Source organism: Pleurodeles waltl, chromosome 4_1 (genome assembly GCF_031143425.1).
Source record: "Pleurodeles waltl isolate 20211129_DDA chromosome 4_1, aPleWal1.hap1.20221129, whole genome shotgun sequence".
Taxonomy (NCBI): Eukaryota; Metazoa; Chordata; class Amphibia; order Caudata; family Salamandridae; genus Pleurodeles; species Pleurodeles waltl.
In genome coordinates this window covers 732364313-732388776 of record NC_090442.1, presented here as the reverse complement: position 1 = coordinate 732388776, position 24464 = coordinate 732364313, and the positions used below count along the sequence as shown (strand labels likewise).

At 42.7% G+C, this 24464-nt stretch overlaps 1 protein-coding gene across 1 annotated transcript in view; it reads right to left on the bottom strand.

Moving 5' to 3' along the window:
- LRGUK (leucine rich repeats and guanylate kinase domain containing) overlaps window positions 1–24464 on the bottom strand; it is a 386639-nt gene that overhangs the window by 13029 nt on the left and 349146 nt on the right. The gene's annotated exons all lie outside the window — the stretch shown is intronic.

The window sequence follows — 24464 nt, the reverse complement described above, 5'->3', positions numbered from 1 at the left end:
TCTCACTCTTGCTTTGGATGACACACCAATATACAATAAGAGGTCTACTAACTGGGACGAACCAAGAAGACTCCCCAATACCCATTTTGAACCATTTTCATGATAAAAAGTAGTAACTCTGAACCCAAAGAAGTACACATCTACAGATGGGTGCAAATTTACTGCTTTTAGAAATTCATAAACACTCCAAGAATTATACATGGAGAGGTTGTGCAGGGTTTCCGGAGTATTCATGGGCATGTCATGTGACACTTCCCAAAGGCCTCTATTCACCTTGTATAGACGTCTAAGTTGTGTATTAGTTTGTTTTATGTATTTTGTCTCCCACAGGGAAATCCCCTTAAAAGTTATCATGTAGGTAGTATGTGTATTGCTCAAAGGATAGTTACTGTCCAAAGAGGCACAGCTGATAGCAATCCCAGGCACCTGCTTACACACGCTAAGTAGTCAGTTACAACGTCAACAGTACAGCACCCTTGAACTTTTGCAAAAAAAAAAACTACAAAGAGCCAACTAGCTGACATCAGCCATTTCCTAGTGAGACCTAGGAACCATGCTCTAATTTTATCTAATAGTAAATTTATACAGTCAACTCTACCGGTGTTTTGAAATTGACAACATATTCTTGAGGAAATCCGATTTTTAATACGATCGTATCGACCCGCCATTTTGTGGCCCGCCGCCATTTTATGTTGCCTTCACTCAGGCAGCACAGCGAACGAAGTCCATTCTGCCTTTTCTGCTTATTCTGCAACATGGTGTTCAAAACAGCCTTCTGCCTTTATCTTTACAAGGCTGGTATTAAGGTCTGACCGAGTACACTAATCCCTGTCTGGTTTTCTAATCCTTGTTTCAACTATCTGTAGGCTCACACTATTCTCCGCCGATCTTATCTTATCGTCTGGCCTTCGCTGTCCTTTGCTAGTATTCTCTAATTTCACAACTGTCCTCCAAACGCACACAAACTTATCGCACCACATGCAACTTCGTTGTGGATCGGTTAATGAATTAGTTCAAGGGAGGGGTGACAAACACAGCTGGAGGGGAGGCAACCTTAAGTCACTTGATACTTTGTTTTCCAATTCCTTCTATTGGTGCTGTCTTGTTTTCCGACATTTCTATTGGCTCTGTTCTATCTTTACATTATTCTTACTGGCTCCTTTCTATGTGTTCTGGGAGTGTATGTAGTTAATAAATGGTTTTTATACGGTATATAAGATTGTGCGCCACAAAGTAAAGTGGCAGTCTCCTGAGAACATACCTTGTGTACTTCTTGGACAACTGTACTAGCTGCAGCTAATAAAATCTGATCTTTTACGCCTGACAGAGTGTCCTGTGTCTCTGTTAGTTGAGGCAGGTGAATCCAAGGAGATTTCAGGCGTACCCTGCGCCGCCAGGCCCATAAGGTTCTGGTTCTTCAACTGGCGCCCAACGTGGGGCGGCTTCAGCGGTACCGGTTCTGCCTGAAGGTCGTGAGGAACCCCGCAAGAAAATTCTGGAGGAATCGCGAGCCACGTCAAGCGACCCCTGTATGTCGAAGTGGTCCGAAGGTCTTTTTCAGCGCGGTTACTCCTTCCTGACGGCTACTGACGACTGCTGCCCTGACTGCCGCCCTGCCTTGGCCCTTTCTTTGATGATGTATGGTAAAGCGAGACGATAGACGGGTCTCTGTTGGTGTAAGAAGACATCCTTAGTTAAGTATTTGGTGGGTCGCGCCCACAAATTTTGGTCTTTGTTTTGTCCTTAGGTCCTTAGATTTGGCCATTGCAGTGGCCAAAGCCGAGGGGTAAGTGCATTTGTGCTGTGTAAACTGAAAGTTTTACCCCCTTGATGTTTGTGAACAGCCAGTAAAAATCGTGAGATGTCTGGTCTGACTAAGTTTGGAAAACTTTGTTGCTTTGGTTGTAATAGGGACTCCCAGCTTGAGGACTCCTGTCCGATTCCTTCGGTTGGAACTCCCACATATGAGCTCTATTCTAAACATGGTGTTGGTCCTATTGCCTTTAATAAGACATGGACCCGATATACAAAGAAAGATGGTGTTTTAAAATGGCCAGAAAATGGTAGTTTCGAAACTGATGTGCTAGATAATTTAGAAGCAACGTTATTTAAAAGAAAAGCCCGGCCGGCAATGTTTGACTCTTTTCGCCTTTGGCGTAAGGAAGCCAAACAGAGAGAAATTAAACAAGCGAAACGAGATAGGAAAACACAGGGAATGACGATTATACAGGCTGCTCAGCAATTCAAAGATGATGAAATAGATAATGCAATGGAAATTTCAGACAGACAGCATCGAATGGCAATAGATAAATGCTATCCGACGTTGCCTATCTCTTCCCTTGATAAGAGAAAAGATTTTGAGGAAGATCCCTTAATGTCCCACTTATTGAAATTGCCTCCGCCCTATGTACAAGGTGCTAATGCACCCCCGATGTTACAGCCTGTTCAGCCGCCGGTTGTGCTTCCGCCTGCTCCAGCTTTTCCACATTTGCCTCCTCAAGTATTGCCTATGCCAGCTTTGCCTTTAACTCCTTTGCCTTCTGCTCCTTTGGCAATTCCTAATGCTCCTTTAGTTAATTCACCTAATACCTTGTCCCCTATCCTTATGTCAAATTCTCCATCTATGCGTAAGCGATTTGCAGATACTGTCTCTGGTCTCTTATCACCTTTCTTTGAAGCTTTAAATGTGTCTCCAGCTTTTTCTCGAAGACAGTCTCGTAGTCAATTCCCAGACTCCGAAGAGCGAGAAAAATTGGACTCACTTGCTTGTAGATGGATCAAGAAGGGTCCCCAATATAGTACGTCTGATATTATGTCCACCTTTCTGCAATGGAATGCACCTACGCAGAGATATGTTTTTAAAGTTATGTGCGATACTCTCGCTAAAGAATGGGAGGATATGAATTTGGGTTCGGTCCCACAGGATCTGTTAGATGTTCAGGCTGACTTTGACAAAGGACTTATTGTGGGTCCTAAGGTTGAAAACGCTGTCAGAACACTTATTTCTTTCAGATCCCTATTGTTCTCACAGACTTTTCCTGATTCTGATCCTTCAGTTAGGACAGCACTGAAAAACTATCCCATGAGAGAGGTTTCTCCAATATGGAAGGAAGAAGTTGCAGCAGCAGGTGCTAATCCAGCTATTCCTGCGCATTTTCAGCGCATATGGGTACATGTCCCCTGGAAAAGGTCTGAAGTTTTAGCACTTAAACAGTCACTACCAGATCCACGCAAAAATCCTGCTGGTTACTATAAAGAGTTGTCGCAAACAGTTGATGCATGTACTATGAATCTAGCAGATATTGACATGTTGATGGGAAATGTAGTTCCACAGACAATATGGGCTAAAATTCGTAGAGAGGATCACGCTCAAGAATTAGGCGGCGATTGGAACGCTATTATTGCCGCAGATAGAGGTCAAGTAGGTGGTGCAAAGCCCGACGCTTTGATCTCAGAACTCCCTGGTAGGATTATTACATTAATGAAAACAATGATGCCTGCTTTGAGAGTTAATTGGGATAAGCTAGCAGCATGTAAACAAAAGAAAGATGAAAGTGTTTCCGATTTCTTTACCCGATTCGAGGAGACATTCATTGATCACAGTGGTCAAGATATGGCTACAGAAGGGGGACAGCGATTATTTGTGGATAAGTTCGTATATAACTTGCTTCCTGAACTATCACACAAGCTAAAAGACTCCGAGAGTTCATGGGCAGTTTCTTCTTCCGCCCAGATATTGGCTACTGCACAATATTATGAAAATAGAGACAAAGAAGAAAGGGAAAAACAAGAGAAAAAGACGAAAGAATTAAAAACTAAAGTTCTCTTGCAACAGGCTTATCCTCCTCGTTATGTTCAGCCTCAGTTTCAACAGCCTCCGCAGTTTCAGAGGTTGTATCAAAAGCCTGAACCATTCATTCCAAGACCTTTGCTAGGTCCCAATCAATGTGCTTATTGTAGGGAGGAAGGTCATTTTAAGAACAGTTGTCCGGCATTGTTGCAGCGTAATGGAGCAACATCTGCTTCACGAGGTCGTGGTGGTCCTCAGTCAGCAAATAGAGGTAGAGGTCGAGGTGTGTTAACCCAAGAGCAGCGTTCTTTTGTTCCTCCAAATTCCGGAAATTACTTTGACCAGCAAAATGTTAGGTCTACACAGTATTACAGTGAGGATCAGTATATTGAAGGAGGGAATTAAAGTCTTCATTTTGAATAGGACAGCCATGGACAAAGTAAGGGGGTTACGTCAATTCCAGTGGATCAGAATGGACCTTATGTTAATGTCACTACAATGGGTGTTTCAGAGCCATTTCTTTTAGATACTGGTGCCATGAGAAGCTCTATCATTCATTCTAAACTCCCTGGCGCACCTTTGTCTGGCTTAACGAATGTATCTGTAGGATTTTCTGGCGCCCCTGTTCGCAATCCAGTTTCTTGCCCTTTGCCTGTTTCAATAGGCCCTTATGATTTAGAAGCTCCGCTTCTTCTGACGAATGGTTGTGGTGAAAATCTGTTGGGTTTAGATCTATTAAAAAGAATGCATGCTACGATATATTGTTCACCTTCTGGTGTATACCTCACTCTAGGACAGAAAATGACTAGTCCAATGTACTTATCAAAAGATCAATTCCCACCTGAATTGCTTTCTCTTCCCGAAACGCTTTGGGCTACGGGTCCGAATGACGTTGGTTGTCTTGAGATCCCACCTTATGTTGTTACTCTTAAGCCCAATGCTGAAATGCCACGTATTCCGCAATACAGAATCTCTACTGAAGGTGAGAAAGCACTTCTGGAAATTGTCCATGATTTGATTCAGAAGGGTGTGGTTGAGGAAACGAGAGGAAATACATGTAACAGTCCTGTTCTTCCGGTTCTTAAACGCACTGATCCTTCTCAGCCTCCTGTTTATCGTTTTGTAATTGATCTTCGGGAGGTAAACAAGATTGTCGTACCGCAGTTTCCTGTAGTCCCAGATATCACTGCTCTGTTGACGATGATACCTTCTACAGCGACTTGGTTTTCAGTTATTGATCTAAAGAATGCTTTGTTTAGTATTCCCATCGCCGAAGAGAGTAGAGATATTTTTGGTTTTTCCCTCGGAGGCCGAAGCTTCCGGTTTAAACGCGCACCTCAAGGTTATTGTGAAAGTCCCTCTATTTACAGTCAAGCTCTAAAATGTCATCTTGATGCCTTTTCCTTACCGTCCGGTGCCGCTCTCATTCAGTACATGGATGACTTATTAGTTGCCGCTGATTCAGAGGAGATTTGCAAAAACGTGACCGTTGCACTGTTGCGTCATTTGTTTGATCTGAATCACAAGGTTTCTCCTTCTAAATTACAATATGTCTGTCGCGAGGTGACTTATTTGGGTCATCTCTTGTCAAAGGAGGGACGACGATTAACCCCCGAACGAATTCGGGCAATTGCACAAATGTCAGTGCCATCCACACAAAGAGAGGTACGTGCCTTTTTGGGCATTACTTCTTATTGTAGACAGTGGATTCCGAGTTTCTCTTTATTGGCTAAACCGCTGTTGGCGCTAACTTTAAAAGATACGCCTCAGCCTCTTCCGTGGACTGACGAATGTCAGAAGAGTTTTACTGATTTGCGTATTGCTTTGTGTTCTGCTCCTGTATTGGGTACTCCTGATTACAGTAAGCCCTTTACGCTCTATGTCCACGAAAGAGAGGGTTGTGCATTGTCAGTCTTAACGCAGCGTTTTGGAGATCAACAGCGACCATGCGCATATTTCTCAGCTACGTTAGATCCAGTAGCTAAAGCATTGCCTACTTGTCTTAAGGCGACAGCGGCAGCAGCAATTTCTATTCGACAGTCTGCTGGAGTAGTGCTAGATAATACTCTCATTGTTATGGTGCCACATGCAGTGGATACTTTACTAAATAGGACAAAAACGCAGCATCTTACGAGTGCTCGGTTGTCCGGATATGAGCTGACGCTTTTGGCTAGTCACATACACATCAAACGATGTAATACCCTGAATCCAGCTACTTTGTTGCCTCTTCCAGAAGAGAGAGATGTCTCTGAACAGCATGATTGTTTTCTCCGTACTGAAGAAGAGACTAAGGGTAGAATTGACCTAAAAGACACGCCATTAGTGAAACCAGATGGAACACTATGGGTAGATGGTTCTTGTTTCAAGCTCCCGAATGGAGATACAGTTTCAGCCTACGCTATTACTACTTTGCATACGATTGTGGAGACAGCACGCATTAGACATAATTCAGCTCAGGCAGCTGAATTGATAGCCTTAACTAGAGCGTGTGTGTTATCCAAAGGAAAAAGAGTAAACGTGTACACTGATAGCCAATACGCTTTTGGTGTAGCGTTTAACTTTGGGCGCTTATGGAAGGAAAGAGGATTCTTTACTTCCCATGGTACTAAGATACAACATGGTCAATTAGTGACTGAACTTCTTGAGTCACTTACAATGCCTACTCAGATAGCGATCGTGAAGTGTAGTGCACACAAAAAGATTGTGGACGATGTTGGTCGAGGAAATGCATTTGCAGATGAGGTAGCGAAAAAGACAGCCAGAGACAACACAAGTCGAATGTATGTTGCAGGTCCCGCAAACTGCGTAAGAGAAAAGGGAATGTGTGAAGATACAGTAGAGAGTGTGAAATCAATTCAAGGAGAGGCTACGGAGAATGAGTTGAGAAAGTGGAAGGAAAGTACAGGAATGTTAGATGAGATGGGATGTTGGGTTGAATTATCAGAACATCAACGTTGGCTGTTACCAGATGCTTATGTACTACCTGTAGTTACTATGGCACATGGTCCAGCTCACCTAAGTGCAAAAGGAATATGTAAACTTCTGGCTCCAGTGTGGCAAAATGAGGGGATCCCAAAGTGTGCAAATAATGTAGTAAAACATTGTATTGTTTGCTTGATGTACAATCCGGGAAAGGGAACCCCAACTCCAGCAGGTCATTTTGCTCCTCCAACATATCCATTTGAGGTGTTGCAGATCGATTATATTCACATGGAACGATGCAACAACCTCAAATATGTTCTGGTGGTAGTATGTGCTTTTTCTAGATGGGTAGAAGCCTACCCTCTGAAGGACAATACTGCTTTATCAACTGCCAAAATACTTTTGAAAGAATTCTTCCCTAGGTTTGGTTTGCCGCGCATTGTCTGGAGTGACAATGGGAGCGAATTTGTGGGTCAAGTCATGCAAAAAGTTTGTGCAGGTCTTGGCATAAAACAGAAGTTCCACGCGGCGAATCACCCACAGTCGGCTGGTTTAGTAGAATGCTACAATGGAACCTTGAAGCTTAAAATTGCTAAGGTGCAAGCTAGCACAGGACTTAATTGGCCTGATGCTTTACCATTGGCTCTTCTGTCCACCAGAACAGCAGTACAATCTCGTTTGGGGCTTAGCCCTTACGAAGTGATATTTGGTCGCCCAGCTAATGTATGGGGAGTTCCTCGCCCTAAGAAATACTCAGACTTGCCATACCCGATGTTGATTGACTACTTGCATGACCTTACAACTAAATTGCGTGTTCTTCATCAACAGGTTCAGAGTGCTCTACCAGAGGCTTCCACAGACCCAGGTCATTCCATCCGACCAGGTGACTGGGTCTGCACGAAAAATTTCCAACGACAGAGAAATTTGGAGCCCAGATGGAGAGAGCCACGCCTGGTTCTTTTGACCACAAGAACAGCAGTTAAAGTCGAAGGAAAGAAAAACTGGGTGCATGCCGTGCACTGCAAGAAAGTGCCTTTGCCCTTGCCTTTCGATCAGTGGGTCCGTAGAGGCATCAGTGACTCTGAAAGTGAGAAAGTTCCGCAATTTGTACCATTCAGTGATGCGCGTCTAATTGGAACACTTTCTGAGAAAGAGGACGACGACATCCTTCAAGAAGCAATACCATCGCATCGTCGCTTGAACACGACAAATCCAGGAACATTGTTTCAAAACCAGACTGCCTCTGGACAGGAACGCTATAATTTGAGACCAAGACCAAAGAACTTGTAAATTTCTCTCCTATGTAGTACTCTATCCCGGTTGCAGGGTCACGGTAGGAGTCTTAGTTACGACCTGAGTAAGTGGCAATAGGCCTGCAGGACCTCACAGTGTCATAGGACGGTAGATAATCGTGACTACAGTGATTGAGGAAGATTGCCGTGAGCATCCACTTAGAAAGATGGAGGCTACATTAGATAAAAGAGAAAGTAAAAATGTAAAGAATAATTGTAAAGAAATAAATAGTCGTTGTAATATTGCTCTATGCGTCATTATATTGTCGTGTATTCTTTTGGCATCTGTAAACTGGATCATTATTACTCTGCAGCAAAAAGTTGTCTCTTCTCCTACCTCTACATCTTCTTCTACTATCTCTCCGCACCTATTTCACACTCTTCCCCAGCATGAACTCATCAGAAGAACTGAATACTTTAACAATTCCTTCGTCCAGTTGTTACATCAACATCAGTTAGTGATCAATACAACTGACTGTTGGGTGTGTGGACTCATACCACATACGGTAGAAAAAGGAATGCCATATTTAGTTCTTCCATTCTCCTATGAAGGTTCCGCTTGGGCTTATTTTGTCATTTTCAATAATGCATATCAAAGTAAAATTAAACAACCTGTCAGTTCACATAGTGTTGGTTCAGATTTCAGTCATAGTTTATTGATAAAGGGAATGGTAGCTATGGCTAAAATCATGGAAAAAAGTGAAGCTTCCATAGATGAAAGAAAAGCATATACCAATTGGAACATAACTAATTACATTTCCAGCCTCAATGATTAGGTTAAGCAAGGAAAATCTCCTCCGATACGGGTCATACCCCAACAAGGAAATTTCTGTCTGCAAATAAATGGTAGAACTCCAAACACCGGACAAAGAGAAAGTTTATGTTCCCATACATATGTTTATTCAGCCCTGAATTCACTGCCGTTAGTACCATCTCAAGGTACATACTTCGTTTGCCACGATAGGGCTTATACATGGTTGCCAGCTGATTTCTCTGGTACTTGTTATATAGCCTTTCTTCTTCCCCCTACATACACCGCTCCTGCGAACCATCATAAAAATAGATATGGCAGAGGGATTGTGGATTCGAAAGACACAGCAGGACAAGAGGGAGGAGATTTCCTCAAAGGATTTCTTCCCTTCTGGGGTCCAATGGCCAACAGCAGAAATATAAGGCAATTGGTTCGTGTCGTAGAAACCACCATAGACATCACTGTAGGAGCTTTAAGTAACATTACAGCTGAACTACAGGCTGATCGTCTTATGACCTTGCAGAACCGTGTTGCCTTAGACTTTGTTCTTGCGGACCGTGGTGGAGTATGCAAATTGATCGGATCAAGTTGCTGTATTTTCATACCTAATGACGCTCCGACAGTATACCAAGCTATCTCTAAGTTACACATAATCTCCGAGTCGATTCATCAGGACGAAGGAGATTGGTCCTTTTCAGAGTGGTTTTGGGGATTACTGTCCAAATGGGGTTGGAAGGTATTGACATTCTTTGGAGTAATTTTAGCTTTTATATTCTCTTGTTGTCTTTGTATGCACTGCGGTCCTGCCATCTGCAACCTATGTGCTACTGCATGTATTCCCAAACCCAAGTCACAAAGAGCAGAGAATATCAAAATTATGGTACAGCAACAGCTTGATGACCTCATGGCCATAGACATCGACTCAGATTAACATGAGTTTGTGTATCTTGCCTGAGTTCTGGCAAAAGGAGGGTCTGAGGAAATTCGATTTTTAATACGATCGTATCGACCCGCCATTTTGTGGCCCGCCGCCATTTTATGTTGCCTTCACTCAGGCAGCACAGCGAACGAAGTCCATTCTGCCTTTTCTGCTTATTCTGCAACATGGTGTTCAAAACAGCCTTCTGCCTTTATCTTTACAAGGCTGGTATTAAGGTCTGACCGAGTACACTAATCCCTGTCTGGTTTTCTAATCCTTGTTTCAACTATCTGTAGGCTCACACTATTCTCCGCCGATCTTATCTTATCGTCTGGCCTTCGCTGTCCTTTGCTAGTATTCTCTCATTTCACAACTGTCCTCCAAACGCACACAAACTTATCGCACCACATGCAACTTCGTTGTGGATCGGTTAATGAATTAGTTCAAGGGAGGGGTGACAAACACAGCTGGAGGGGAGGCAACCTTAAGTCACTTGATACTTTGTTTTCCAATTCCTTCTATTGGTGCTGTCTTGTTTTCCGACATTTCTATTGGCTCTGTTCTATCTTTACATTATTCTTACTGGCTCCTTTCTATGTGTTCTGGGAGTGTATGTAGTTAATAAATGGTTTTTATACGGTATATAAGATTGTGCGCCACAAAGTAAAGTGGCAGTCTCCTGAGAACATACCTTGTGTACTTCTTGGACAACTGTACTAGCTGCAGCTAATAAAATCTGATCTTTTACGCCTGACAGAGTGTCCTGTGTCTCTGTTAGTTGAGGCAGGTGAATCCAAGGAGATTTCAGGCGTACCCTGCGCCGCCAGGCCCATAAGGTTCTGGTTCTTCAACTGGCGCCCAACGTGGGGCGGCTTCAGCGGTACCGGTTCTGCCTGAAGGTCGTGAGGAACCCCGCAAGAAAATTCTGGAGGAATCGCGAGCCACGTCAAGCGACCCCTGTATGTCGAAGTGGTCCGAAGGTCTTTTTCAGCGCGGTTACTCCTTCCTGACGGCTACTGACGACTGCTGCCCTGACTGCCGCCCTGCCTTGGCCCTTTCTTTGATGATGTATGGTAAAGCGAGACGATAGACGGGTCTCTGTTGGTGTAAGAAGACATCCTTAGTTAAGTATTTGGTGGGTCGCGCCCACAAATTTTGGTCTTTGTTTTGTCCTTAGGTCCTTAGATTTGGCCATTGCAGTGGCCAAAGCCGAGGGGTAAGTGCATTTGTGCTGTGTAAACTGAAAGTTTTACCCCCTTGATGTTTGTGAACAGCCAGTAAAAATCGTGAGATGTCTGGTCTGACTAAGTTTGGAAAACTTTGTTGCTTTGGTTGTAATAGGGACTCCCAGCTTGAGGACTCCTGTCCGATTCCTTCGGTTGGAACTCCCACATATGAGCTCTATTCTAAACATGGTGTTGGTCCTATTGCCTTTAATAAGACATGGACCCGATATACAAAGAAAGATGGTGTTTTAAAATGGCCAGAAAATGGTAGTTTCGAAACTGATGTGCTAGATAATTTAGAAGCAACGTTATTTAAAAGAAAAGCCCGGCCGGCAATGTTTGACTCTTTTCGCCTTTGGCGTAAGGAAGCCAAACAGAGAGAAATTAAACAAGCGAAACGAGATAGGAAAACACAGGGAATGACGATTATACAGGCTGCTCAGCAATTCAAAGATGATGAAATAGATAATGCAATGGAAATTTCAGACAGACAGCATCGAATGGCAATAGATAAATGCTATCCGACGTTGCCTATCTCTTCCCTTGATAAGAGAAAAGATTTTGAGGAAGATCCCTTAATGTCCCACTTATTGAAATTGCCTCCGCCCTATGTACAAGGTGCTAATGCACCCCCGATGTTACAGCCTGTTCAGCCGCCGGTTGTGCTTCCGCCTGCTCCAGCTTTTCCACATTTGCCTCCTCAAGTATTGCCTATGCCAGCTTTGCCTTTAACTCCTTTGCCTTCTGCTCCTTTGGCAATTCCTAATGCTCCTTTAGTTAATTCACCTAATACCTTGTCCCCTATCCTTATGTCAAATTCTCCATCTATGCGTAAGCGATTTGCAGATACTGTCTCTGGTCTCTTATCACCTTTCTTTGAAGCTTTAAATGTGTCTCCAGCTTTTTCTCGAAGACAGTCTCGTAGTCAATTCCCAGACTCCGAAGAGCGAGAAAAATTGGACTCACTTGCTTGTAGATGGATCAAGAAGGGTCCCCAATATAGTACGTCTGATATTATGTCCACCTTTCTGCAATGGAATGCACCTACGCAGAGATATGTTTTTAAAGTTATGTGCGATACTCTCGCTAAAGAATGGGAGGATATGAATTTGGGTTCGGTCCCACAGGATCTGTTAGATGTTCAGGCTGACTTTGACAAAGGACTTATTGTGGGTCCTAAGGTTGAAAACGCTGTCAGAACACTTATTTCTTTCAGATCCCTATTGTTCTCACAGACTTTTCCTGATTCTGATCCTTCAGTTAGGACAGCACTGAAAAACTATCCCATGAGAGAGGTTTCTCCAATATGGAAGGAAGAAGTTGCAGCAGCAGGTGCTAATCCAGCTATTCCTGCGCATTTTCAGCGCATATGGGTACATGTCCCCTGGAAAAGGTCTGAAGTTTTAGCACTTAAACAGTCACTACCAGATCCACGCAAAAATCCTGCTGGTTACTATAAAGAGTTGTCGCAAACAGTTGATGCATGTACTATGAATCTAGCAGATATTGACATGTTGATGGGAAATGTAGTTCCACAGACAATATGGGCTAAAATTCGTAGAGAGGATCACGCTCAAGAATTAGGCGGCGATTGGAACGCTATTATTGCCGCAGATAGAGGTCAAGTAGGTGGTGCAAAGCCCGACGCTTTGATCTCAGAACTCCCTGGTAGGATTATTACATTAATGAAAACAATGATGCCTGCTTTGAGAGTTAATTGGGATAAGCTAGCAGCATGTAAACAAAAGAAAGATGAAAGTGTTTCCGATTTCTTTACCCGATTCGAGGAGACATTCATTGATCACAGTGGTCAAGATATGGCTACAGAAGGGGGACAGCGATTATTTGTGGATAAGTTCGTATATAACTTGCTTCCTGAACTATCACACAAGCTAAAAGACTCCGAGAGTTCATGGGCAGTTTCTTCTTCCGCCCAGATATTGGCTACTGCACAATATTATGAAAATAGAGACAAAGAAGAAAGGGAAAAACAAGAGAAAAAGACGAAAGAATTAAAAACTAAAGTTCTCTTGCAACAGGCTTATCCTCCTCGTTATGTTCAGCCTCAGTTTCAACAGCCTCCGCAGTTTCAGAGGTTGTATCAAAAGCCTGAACCATTCATTCCAAGACCTTTGCTAGGTCCCAATCAATGTGCTTATTGTAGGGAGGAAGGTCATTTTAAGAACAGTTGTCCGGCATTGTTGCAGCGTAATGGAGCAACATCTGCTTCACGAGGTCGTGGTGGTCCTCAGTCAGCAAATAGAGGTAGAGGTCGAGGTGTGTTAACCCAAGAGCAGCGTTCTTTTGTTCCTCCAAATTCCGGAAATTACTTTGACCAGCAAAATGTTAGGTCTACACAGTATTACAGTGAGGATCAGTATATTGAAGGAGGGAATTAAAGTCTTCATTTTGAATAGGACAGCCATGGACAAAGTAAGGGGGTTACGTCAATTCCAGTGGATCAGAATGGACCTTATGTTAATGTCACTACAATGGGTGTTTCAGAGCCATTTCTTTTAGATACTGGTGCCATGAGAAGCTCTATCATTCATTCTAAACTCCCTGGCGCACCTTTGTCTGGCTTAACGAATGTATCTGTAGGATTTTCTGGCGCCCCTGTTCGCAATCCAGTTTCTTGCCCTTTGCCTGTTTCAATAGGCCCTTATGATTTAGAAGCTCCGCTTCTTCTGACGAATGGTTGTGGTGAAAATCTGTTGGGTTTAGATCTATTAAAAAGAATGCATGCTACGATATATTGTTCACCTTCTGGTGTATACCTCACTCTAGGACAGAAAATGACTAGTCCAATGTACTTATCAAAAGATCAATTCCCACCTGAATTGCTTTCTCTTCCCGAAACGCTTTGGGCTACGGGTCCGAATGACGTTGGTTGTCTTGAGATCCCACCTTATGTTGTTACTCTTAAGCCCAATGCTGAAATGCCACGTATTCCGCAATACAGAATCTCTACTGAAGGTGAGAAAGCACTTCTGGAAATTGTCCATGATTTGATTCAGAAGGGTGTGGTTGAGGAAACGAGAGGAAATACATGTAACAGTCCTGTTCTTCCGGTTCTTAAACGCACTGATCCTTCTCAGCCTCCTGTTTATCGTTTTGTAATTGATCTTCGGGAGGTAAACAAGATTGTCGTACCGCAGTTTCCTGTAGTCCCAGATATCACTGCTCTGTTGACGATGATACCTTCTACAGCGACTTGGTTTTCAGTTATTGATCTAAAGAATGCTTTGTTTAGTATTCCCATCGCCGAAGAGAGTAGAGATATTTTTGGTTTTTCCCTCGGAGGCCGAAGCTTCCGGTTTAAACGCGCACCTCAAGGTTATTGTGAAAGTCCCTCTATTTACAGTCAAGCTCTAAAATGTCATCTTGATGCCTTTTCCTTACCGTCCGGTGCCGCTCTCATTCAGTACATGGATGACTTATTAGTTGCCGCTGATTCAGAGGAGATTTGCAAAAACGTGACCGTTGCACTGTTGCGTCATTTGTTTGATCTGAATCACAAGGTTTCTCCTTCTAAATTACAATATGTCTGTCGCGAGGTGACTTATTTGGGTCATCTCTTGTCAAAGGAGGGACGACGATTAACCCCCGAACGAATTCGGGCAATTGCACAAATGTCAGTGCCATCCACACAAAGAGAGGTACGTGCCTTTTTGGGCATTACTTCTTATTGTAGACAGTGGATTCCGAGTTTCTCTTTATTGGCTAAACCGCTGTTGGCGCTAACTTTAAAAGATACGCCTCAGCCTCTTCCGTGGACTGACGAATGTCAGAAGAGTTTTACTGATTTGCGTATTGCTTTGTGTTCTGCTCCTGTATTGGGTACTCCTGATTACAGTAAGCCCTTTACGCTCTATGTCCACGAAAGAGAGGGTTGTGCATTGTCAGTCTTAACGCAGCGTTTTGGAGATCAACAGCGACCATGCGCATATTTCTCAGCTACGTTAGATCCAGTAGCTAAAGCATTGCCTAGTTGTCTTAAGGCGACAGCGGCAGCAGCAATTTCTATTCGACAGTCTGCTGGAGTAGTGCTAGATAATACTCTCATTGTTATGGTGCCACATGCAGTGGATACTTTACTAAATAGGACAAAAACGCAGCATCTTACGAGTGCTCGGTTGTCCGGATATGAGCTGACGCTTTTGGCTAGTCACATACACATCAAACGATGTAATACCCTGAATCCAGCTACTTTGTTGCCTCTTCCAGAAGAGAGAGATGTCTCTGAACAGCATGATTGTTTTCTCCGTACTGAAGAAGAGACTAAGGGTAGAATTGACCTAAAAGACACGCCATTAGTGAAACCAGATGGAACACTATGGGTAGATGGTTCTTGTTTCAAGCTCCCGAATGGAGATACAGTTTCAGCCTACGCTATTACTACTTTGCATACGATTGTGGAGACAGCACGCATTAGACATAATTCAGCTCAGGCAGCTGAATTGATAGCCTTAACTAGAGCGTGTGTGTTATCCAAAGGAAAAAGAGTAAACGTGTACACTGATAGCCAATACGCTTTTGGTGTAGCGTTTAACTTTGGGCGCTTATGGAAGGAAAGAGGATTCTTTACTTCCCATGGTACTAAGATACAACATGGTCAATTAGTGACTGAACTTCTTGAGTCACTTACAATGCCTACTCAGATAGCGATCGTGAAGTGTAGTGCACACAAAAAGATTGTGGACGATGTTGGTCGAGGAAATGCATTTGCAGATGAGGTAGCGAAAAAGACAGCCAGAGACAACACAAGTCGAATGTATGTTGCAGGTCCCGCAAACTGCGTAAGAGAAAAGGGAATGTGTGAAGATACAGTAGAGAGTGTGAAATCAATTCAAGGAGAGGCTACGGAGAATGAGTTGAGAAAGTGGAAGGAAAGTACAGGAATGTTAGATGAGATGGGATGTTGGGTTGAATTATCAGAACATCAACGTTGGCTGTTACCAGATGCTTATGTACTACCTGTAGTTACTATGGCACATGGTCCAGCTCACCTAAGTGCAAAAGGAATATGTAAACTTCTGGCTCCAGTGTGGCAAAATGAGGGGATCCCAAAGTGTGCAAATAATGTAGTAAAACATTGTATTGTTTGCTTGATGTACAATCCGGGAAAGGGAACCCCAACTCCAGCAGGTCATTTTGCTCCTCCAACATATCCATTTGAGGTGTTGCAGATCGATTATATTCACATGGAACGATGCAACAACCTCAAATATGTTCTGGTGGTAGTATGTGCTTTTTCTAGATGGGTAGAAGCCTACCCTCTGAAGGACAATACTGCTTTATCAACTGCCAAAATACTTTTGAAAGAATTCTTCCCTAGGTTTGGTTTGCCGCGCATTGTCTGGAGTGACAATGGGAGCGAATTTGTGGGTCAAGTCATGCAAAAAGTTTGTGCAGGTCTTGGCATAAAACAGAAGTTCCACGCGGCGAATCACCCACAGTCGGCTGGTTTAGTAGAATGCTACAATGGAACCTTGAAGCTTAAAATTGCTAAGGTGCAAGCTAGCACAGGACTTAATTGGCCTGATGCTTTACCATTGGCTCTTCTGTCCACCAGAACAGCAGTACAATCTCGTTTGGGGCTTAGCCCTTACGAAGTGATATTTGGTCGCCCAGCTAATGTATGGGGAGTTCCTCGCCCTAAGAAATACTCAGACTTGCCATACCCGATGTTGATTGACTACTTGCATGACCTTACAACTAAATTGCGTGTTCTTCATCAACAGGTTCAGAGTGCTCTACCAGAGGCTTCCACAGACCCAGGTCATTCCATCCGACCAGGTGACTGGGTCTGCACGAAAAATTTCCAACGACAGAGAAATTTGGAGCCCAGATGGAGAGAGCCACGCCTGGTTCTTTTGACCACAAGAACAGCAGTTAAAGTCGAAGGAAAGAAAAACTGGGTGCATGCCGTGCACTGCAAGAAAGTGCCTTTGCCCTTGCCTTTCGATCAGTGGGTCCGTAGAGGCATCAGTGACTCTGAAAGTGAGAAAGTTCCGCAATTTGTACCATTCAGTGATGCGCGTCTAATTGGAACACTTTCTGAGAAAGAGGACGACGACATCCTTCAAGAAGCAATACCATCGCATCGTCGCTTGAACACGACAAATCCAGGAACATTGTTTCAAAACCAGACTGCCTCTGGACAGGAACGCTATAATTTGAGACCAAGACCAAAGAACTTGTAAATTTCTCTCCTATGTAGTACTCTATCCCGGTTGCAGGGTCACGGTAGGAGTCTTAGTTACGACCTGAGTAAGTGGCAATAGGCCTGCAGGACCTCACAGTGTCATAGGACGGTAGATAATCGTGACTACAGTGATTGAGGAAGATTGCCGTGAGCATCCACTTAGAAAGATGGAGGCTACATTAGATAAAAGAGAAAGTAAAAATGTAAAGAATAATTGTAAAGAAATAAATAGTCGTTGTAATATTGCTCTATGCGTCATTATATTGTCGTGTATTCTTTTGGCATCTGTAAACTGGATCATTATTACTCTGCAGCAAAAAGTTGTCTCTTCTCCTACCTCTACATCTTCTTCTACTATCTCTCCGCACCTATTTCACACTCTTCCCCAGCATGAACTCATCAGAAGAACTGAATACTTTAACAATTCCTTCGTCCAGTTGTTACATCAACATCAGTTAGTGATCAATACAACTGACTGTTGGGTGTGTGGACTCATACCACATACGGTAGAAAAAGGAATGCCATATTTAGTTCTTCCATTCTCCTATGAAGGTTCCGCTTGGGCTTATTTTGTCATTTTCAATAATGCATATCAAAGTAAAATTAAACAACCTGTCAGTTCACATAGTGTTGGTTCAGATTTCAGTCATAGTTTATTGATAAAGGGAATGGTAGCTATGGCTAAAATCATGGAAAAAAGTGAAGCTTCCATAGATGAAAGAAAAGCATATACCAATTGGAACATAACTAATTACATTTCCAGCCTCAATGATTAGGTTAAGCAAGGAAAATCTCCTCCGATACGGGTCATACCCCAACAAGGAAATTTCTGTCTGCAAATAAATGGTAGAACTCCAAACACCGGACAAAGAGAAAGTTTATGTTCCCATACATATGTTTATTCAGCCCTGAATTCACTGCCGTTAGTACCATCTCAAGGTACATACTTCGTTTGCCACGATAGGGCTTATACATGGTTGCCAGCTGATTTCTCTGGTACTTGTTATATAGCCTTTCTTCTTCCCCCTACATACACCGCTCCTGCGAACCATCATAAAAATAGATATGGCAGAGGGATTGTGGATTCGAAAGACACAGCAGGACAAGAGGGAGGAGATTTCCTCAAAGGATTTCTTCCCTTCTGGGGTCCAATGGCCAACAGCAGAAATATAAGGCAATTGGTTCGTGTCGTAGAAACCACCATAGACATCACTGTAGGAGCTTTAAGTAACATTACAGCTGAACTACAGGCTGATCGTCTTATGACCTTGCAGAACCGTGTTGCCTTAGACTTTGTTCTTGCGGACCGTGGTGGAGTATGCAAATTGATCGGATCAAGTTGCTGTATTTTCATACCTAATGACGCTCCGACAGTATACCAAGCTATCTCTAAGTTACACATAATCTCCGAGTCGATTCATCAGGACGAAGGAGATTGGTCCTTTTCAGAGTGGTTTTGGGGATTACTGTCCAAATGGGGTTGGAAGGTATTGACATTCTTTGGAGTAATTTTAGCTTTTATATTCTCTTGTTGTCTTTGTATGCACTGCGGTCCTGCCATCTGCAACCTATGTGCTACTGCATGTATTCCCAAACCCAAGTCACAAAGAGCAGAGAATATCAAAATTATGGTACAGCAACAGCTTGATGACCTCATGGCCATAGACATCGACTCAGATTAACATGAGTTTGTGTATCTTGCCTGAGTTCTGGCAAAAGGAGGGTCTGAGGAAATTCGATTTTTAATACGATCGTATCGACCCGCCATTTTGTGGCCCGCCGCCATTTTATGTTGCCTTCACTCAGGCAGCACAGCGAACGAAGTCCATTCTGCCTTTTCTGCTTATTCTGCAACATGGTGTTCAAAACAGCCTTCTGCCTTTATCTTTACAAGGCTGGTATTAAGGTCTGACCGAGTACACTAATCCCTGTCTGGTTTTCTAATCCTTGTTTCAACTATCTGTAGGCTCACACTATTCTCCGCCGATCTTATCTTATCGTCTGGCCTTCGCTGTCCTTTGCTAGTATTCTCTCATTTCACAACTGTCCTCCAAACGCACACAAACTTATCGCACCACATGCAACTTCGTTGTGGATCGGTTAATGAATTAGTTCAAGGGAGGGGTGACAAACACAGCTGGAGGGGAGGCAACCTTAAGTCACTTGATACTTTGTTTTCCAATTCCTTCTATTGGTGCTGTCTTGTTTTCCGACATTTCTATTGGCTCTGTTCTATCTTTACATTATTCTTACTGGCTCCTTTCTATGTGTTCTGGGAGTGTATGTAGTTAATAAATGGTTTTTATACGGTATATAAGATTGTGCGCCACAAAGTAAAGTGGCAGTCTCCTGAGAACATACCTTGTGTACTTCTTGGACAACTGTACTAGCTGCAGCTAATAAAATCTGATCTTTTACGCCTGACAGAGTGTCCTGTGTCTCTGTTAGTTGAGGCAGGTGAATCCAAGGAGATTTCAGGCGTACCCTGCGCCGCCAGGCCCATAAGGTTCTGGTTCTTCATTCTTTAATAATGACAGGGATTCAAGGAGACTACCACGTTTCTAAATAGCTGACAGAAACAACAGTAGTTCCTTAAATGGAAACATGCATGAACAGATGCCTCTTGAAAGCTTTCCTCAAGTGTACTATTTGTCCTATCTGACAAATCTGAAATTTGTTAGTAGTAACCAACAACCGTACAGGTTAAACTCTGGCAACTCAGCTGCACTCCTTCTGTGCTTTCCTTTTTACCAAGACTGCCTGGGACATTTCTTAAATGGCATAGCCATTTACCACATACTGATCATAAGATTCAGAAGATCATGATCAGGGTGTGAGAGATGCTCCAGACAGTGCAATAAAGGCCTCAGTCTGCCATTTTACCACACTACTACAATCTGCCATTTCCAAGTGTATCTCCAGAATACATTGGGTGAAGCATCTAAGTTCACAGCAACTTCTAGAGAGCCTCTGACAGATCACCTGTTGGGACCACCATGTCCACATTTGAAACGGAGCAGTTGCTCCGCACTTCCTAAGATATTTCCAATAATGCTGTCTCAATAGTATCTACCCACATTTGACCTTATTAGTTATGTTTAAATAACCTCGTTCATGCTGGCATGCTGAAAGAATTCTCCAAACTCCAAGCTTTATCTACCTGACCTATCAATTCTTTGACAAGTTCAACACTGGCCAGAACACAAAGCTTTCTGTATGTCATTGCCCCTCCAATTCTTCCTTCTATATTTCAAAATGTCAAAGCAGGATTCAAATGTGTGAATTTTTCCTGATCATCCCATATAGAGTTTGCTCCCTCTCAATGTGTCCTATTTATCCAATGGCTGTAATAAGACCTTGGCAGTCTCTATTAACCTACTCTAACCCTCTAAGGAACTTTTCTGAATAACTATCTTGGCAGAAAATACCCTTTTGTTATGTCCTCTACCTCTACAGAAATAATATTTTCATTGCATTTAACTATGATGTCAGATTCCTCCCAACATGCTCTACATTGTGACACAATCTTTGATTCCATTTTGATCAGGTAACACCTCAAATACAGAAAGGGACTTAATTGTCAAACAATTTACTAAATACACATTCTGTATAGTTATAGAGGACTTTGTTGTCTCCATGTTACCTCGTTCCTGTTATGCTCAAATAAAGAAACTGCATCATTTTCTATAGCCCCATGTTTTCAGACTCACTGTGATATCAACAATCTCGGATAAGACTGACAGGTGCCTTTAAGAAATGAAGACCATCAAACAACCTTCAATTTTCCTTCAGGCATGACCAAAATAAAAAACCTATATTGGAAACACCATTATTGTGGCACACACATTTTTGCTGTATGCTTATTGAGCAGTATCAAATAAAAAAAGGCAGTTGTACATTAATTGCCTCTTCCCAGATTAAGCGAATCATAGGCTCATGTAAATACAGAGAGGATGACAAATGTTAAAGCGAAGATGGATGCAGTTAAAAATCGAGATGAGGGTTCTTTTTGGAGGTTGCTGACCAACAGGGATAGAGGGGGTAATGACACTATAAACTTGCACATCCAGCCCGAAAGATGGGTGGCCCATTTCTCTGAGATTTATACCTCATCCATACAGCAGGACCCTGTGGACCATAGGGGGTGATGAATGCAGACTTCTTATCGAGGGCCCCGTGGAGGACACTGTTTTCACAATTGCTGAAACTACAGCAGCTATTAATTCTTTGAAACCCGCCAAGGCTCCTGATCCTGATAAGATACCGGGGGACCTGTTTAAGTCCGAACCCGTCATTTGGGCGTGGTATATAAATATATTGTTGAATGCCATAGCAGCAGGTGGCCCTATTCCTGATTCGTGGCTCGGGGCAGAAATGATCCCTATCTATAAAAAAGGAGACGTGGGACTGCCTGCAAATTACCGCCCAATTAGTCTTATTGATAACTTACAAAAGATTTTTTCCAAGCAAGTCCTAGATAGGCTTATGGATTGGGTTCAAGCTAACCAGGTTTTATCTCTCCTCCGGGCCGGTTTTCGCCCAAGAATTAGTACTATGGACCAAGCTTTTAGGCTCATTCTGCTACTTTGGAAATCCGTTACTCTGGCTAAACAAAACTTGTATGTTGCTTTTGTGGACCTAAAGTCCGCTTTTGATCTCGTCCCAAGAGAGAAGCTGTGGGAAGTCCTAAACAAAATCGGTGTCCCGGGGAATCTGGTGTACCTAATTCAAAGGTTGCTATGCTCGAGTAAGATGGGGCAGTCAGGGGGAAATCACCGACCGCATAGACATCAGGCAGGGGGGTACGCCAGGGCTGTGTCCTTGCACCCACTCTTTTTTCCTTGTTCATTAATGAGGTGGTGCAAGTTGTAACCGACTGCCAAAATGATGCCCCTTCCATGAACAATTCAAAAGTTCCAATCCTTTTATTTGCTGATGACTCCCTTTTGATCTCCAAAACACCTATCGGCCTTCAGGTTCTCCTGAATAGGTTCAGTGTTTTGTGCAGATCATGATTTGGAGCTTAATTCTAGCAAAACCAAATGTATGATTTTTGGTTGTGGTCGCACCAAACGGTGCACCATTTTACACAATGAGGTCCCTCTGAGTAAGGTATGCTCCATTGATTACTTAGGGGTGAGAATTATTAATAACATGAATTGGCAGGCCCAGGTGGAAAAAAGCTCATCTCTTTTAGCACACAGATCAGGAGCAATTCTGCGCTTCCAAAAGTCCACTACTGTGAAAGTTGTTTCCCCAGCCATTAAAATTTACCTAGCAAAGGCTCAGAGCGCAGCGGTCTATGGCACAGAGATTTGGGGCTGTATTAAAACTAGTAAATTATCTGTGGGGGAAAATCTCTTTTGGCATGTCCTCGCAGTACTCCCTTGGTTCCAGTGTTTCTGGACATAGGGTTCTCCCACATTTGGCTCAAGTATATTTCGGATTGGTTCCATACTTTGGGACTTAGTGACTTTTGGAGCCAGCCCCACAATTTAAGGAGGGGTCACAAGGAACATCTGAAATCAGTTTACTGGTCCCATGTTAGGAACAACTATCTGTTATGTACTTCATATGGTAGGTTGACATCCCAATTTCTCAATTTCAAGTGGTACCCTCACTTTGAACCCTTTCTAGATTTAATTTCTGATCAACTAAGCAAAGGTTTGTATGTTCGGTTCAGGTATGGATACCTACCTCTGAAGTCTATTAGCCCATGGTGTTCTACTTCGCTAACCGATCAATGCCCAAGTTGTAATGGCACTGCAGAAACTGTAGTGCACTTTATGTTTATTTGCCCCGCTTATGGGTTTGCTCTGCGGAAATGGCTCCGCCCCGCCTGCAGGAATATGGGGTTGAGAACGTGTAAAAATGCCATAAGGTTGATGATGAGAGATTGTTCCTCCTTTTTAACTTGTGCGGTCAGCAAGTTTATTGCGTCCGCATGGCACATACGCACACACCTTTTAAAAAATCACAGTGATTTGTTTTTAATTGAACATCGATCCTAATTTATTCAATTTAACTATTGTTTCATATAATAGTTTTAAGTCTAATGAGCTTTTTATTTAATTAATAATGAGGAAGCTAAGATTGATGATTCTTCTTCATATATAGGAGGGGAGATACATGTGAGATCTACATCAATATTTTATTGTACAATTGTTGATTTTTTTTTTTTTATCTTTGATATTATATTTATTATGCACAGATCATGGTTTCATTGATGTAAGTTATTGCTTTGATGGTTAAATTAGACCGAATAAAGCTTGTGTGAACTGAAACTGAACTGATAAAGCGAAGATATAGACAACACAACCTACTGAATTACTGCCAATCAACCTTCAGGCAATGCTGAAGTACAGAAACAACAATTATGCACACAACAATCATACATGTTATGGATGATGAACAACTTATTACTGACAACAACAATCCTTGCCTACTGAGCCTGCTCAAATTTTCCTCTTTTTTAGAAAATGGTGACCATTTTGCTCTGGTTAAGACCTTAGCAGCATATGTGGGTTTCACCGACACATTATGTGACTGGTCTATCCTCCCTGAAAAATGGTCAGCACTTTTTCTAGGTGGGTTCTGACAGTTCCAAATGGCCGGTTCACAAGGTTCAAACCTCCCCTTTCATCAAAATAAACATGTTGCCCTACAGAGTGCTATTCACAAACCACAGCCCTGAAGTACACTAATTAACTTCGGTCTCCCAGCACTAACAGATGGTTGGTGCCCACAAGCCCAACCACTGACTCAAAAATGCCCCCTATGAAATTCACACATGGACCTGAAGCACTTACCTCTACTTGTCACTGATCAAAACTGAATTCCTTCTATTCGCCAATGACAGTTAAAATAAAATATTCAGGGATGGCTCTCTGTTAACAAGATGGTTTTACCTTGCAAGTCCCTGCATACACCAAATCACTTTGTTCTATACTTGTAAGTGACCTTTTCTTCAGGACTCACATAGCCTAGAAAAGTGAAACCATCCACTTTCAACTATCAGTCCTCCACAGAATGAATCTACACCCTTAGTAAAGGCTTCAAAATCACAGTCTAAATATTGGTCCTGTGCTACCTGGAAAGTGACAAAGAACACTACTCGCCGAAAATCTGACTCACACTCATGCCACTAAATAATGCCACAGCTAAGCTCATCAAATGTCTGAAGAAATACAGCCACATCATCCCAACTTTAATTCATCTAGAGTTGCAATCTAGTCAAGTCTACATCACCTTCAAAACCAGATGCACTGCACACAGGTCAGTAATGACCAGCACATCAGTCTATGTAACTGAATTTTCACAACCACAGAATGCCAACTTCACTTAAGGAGCTACAAC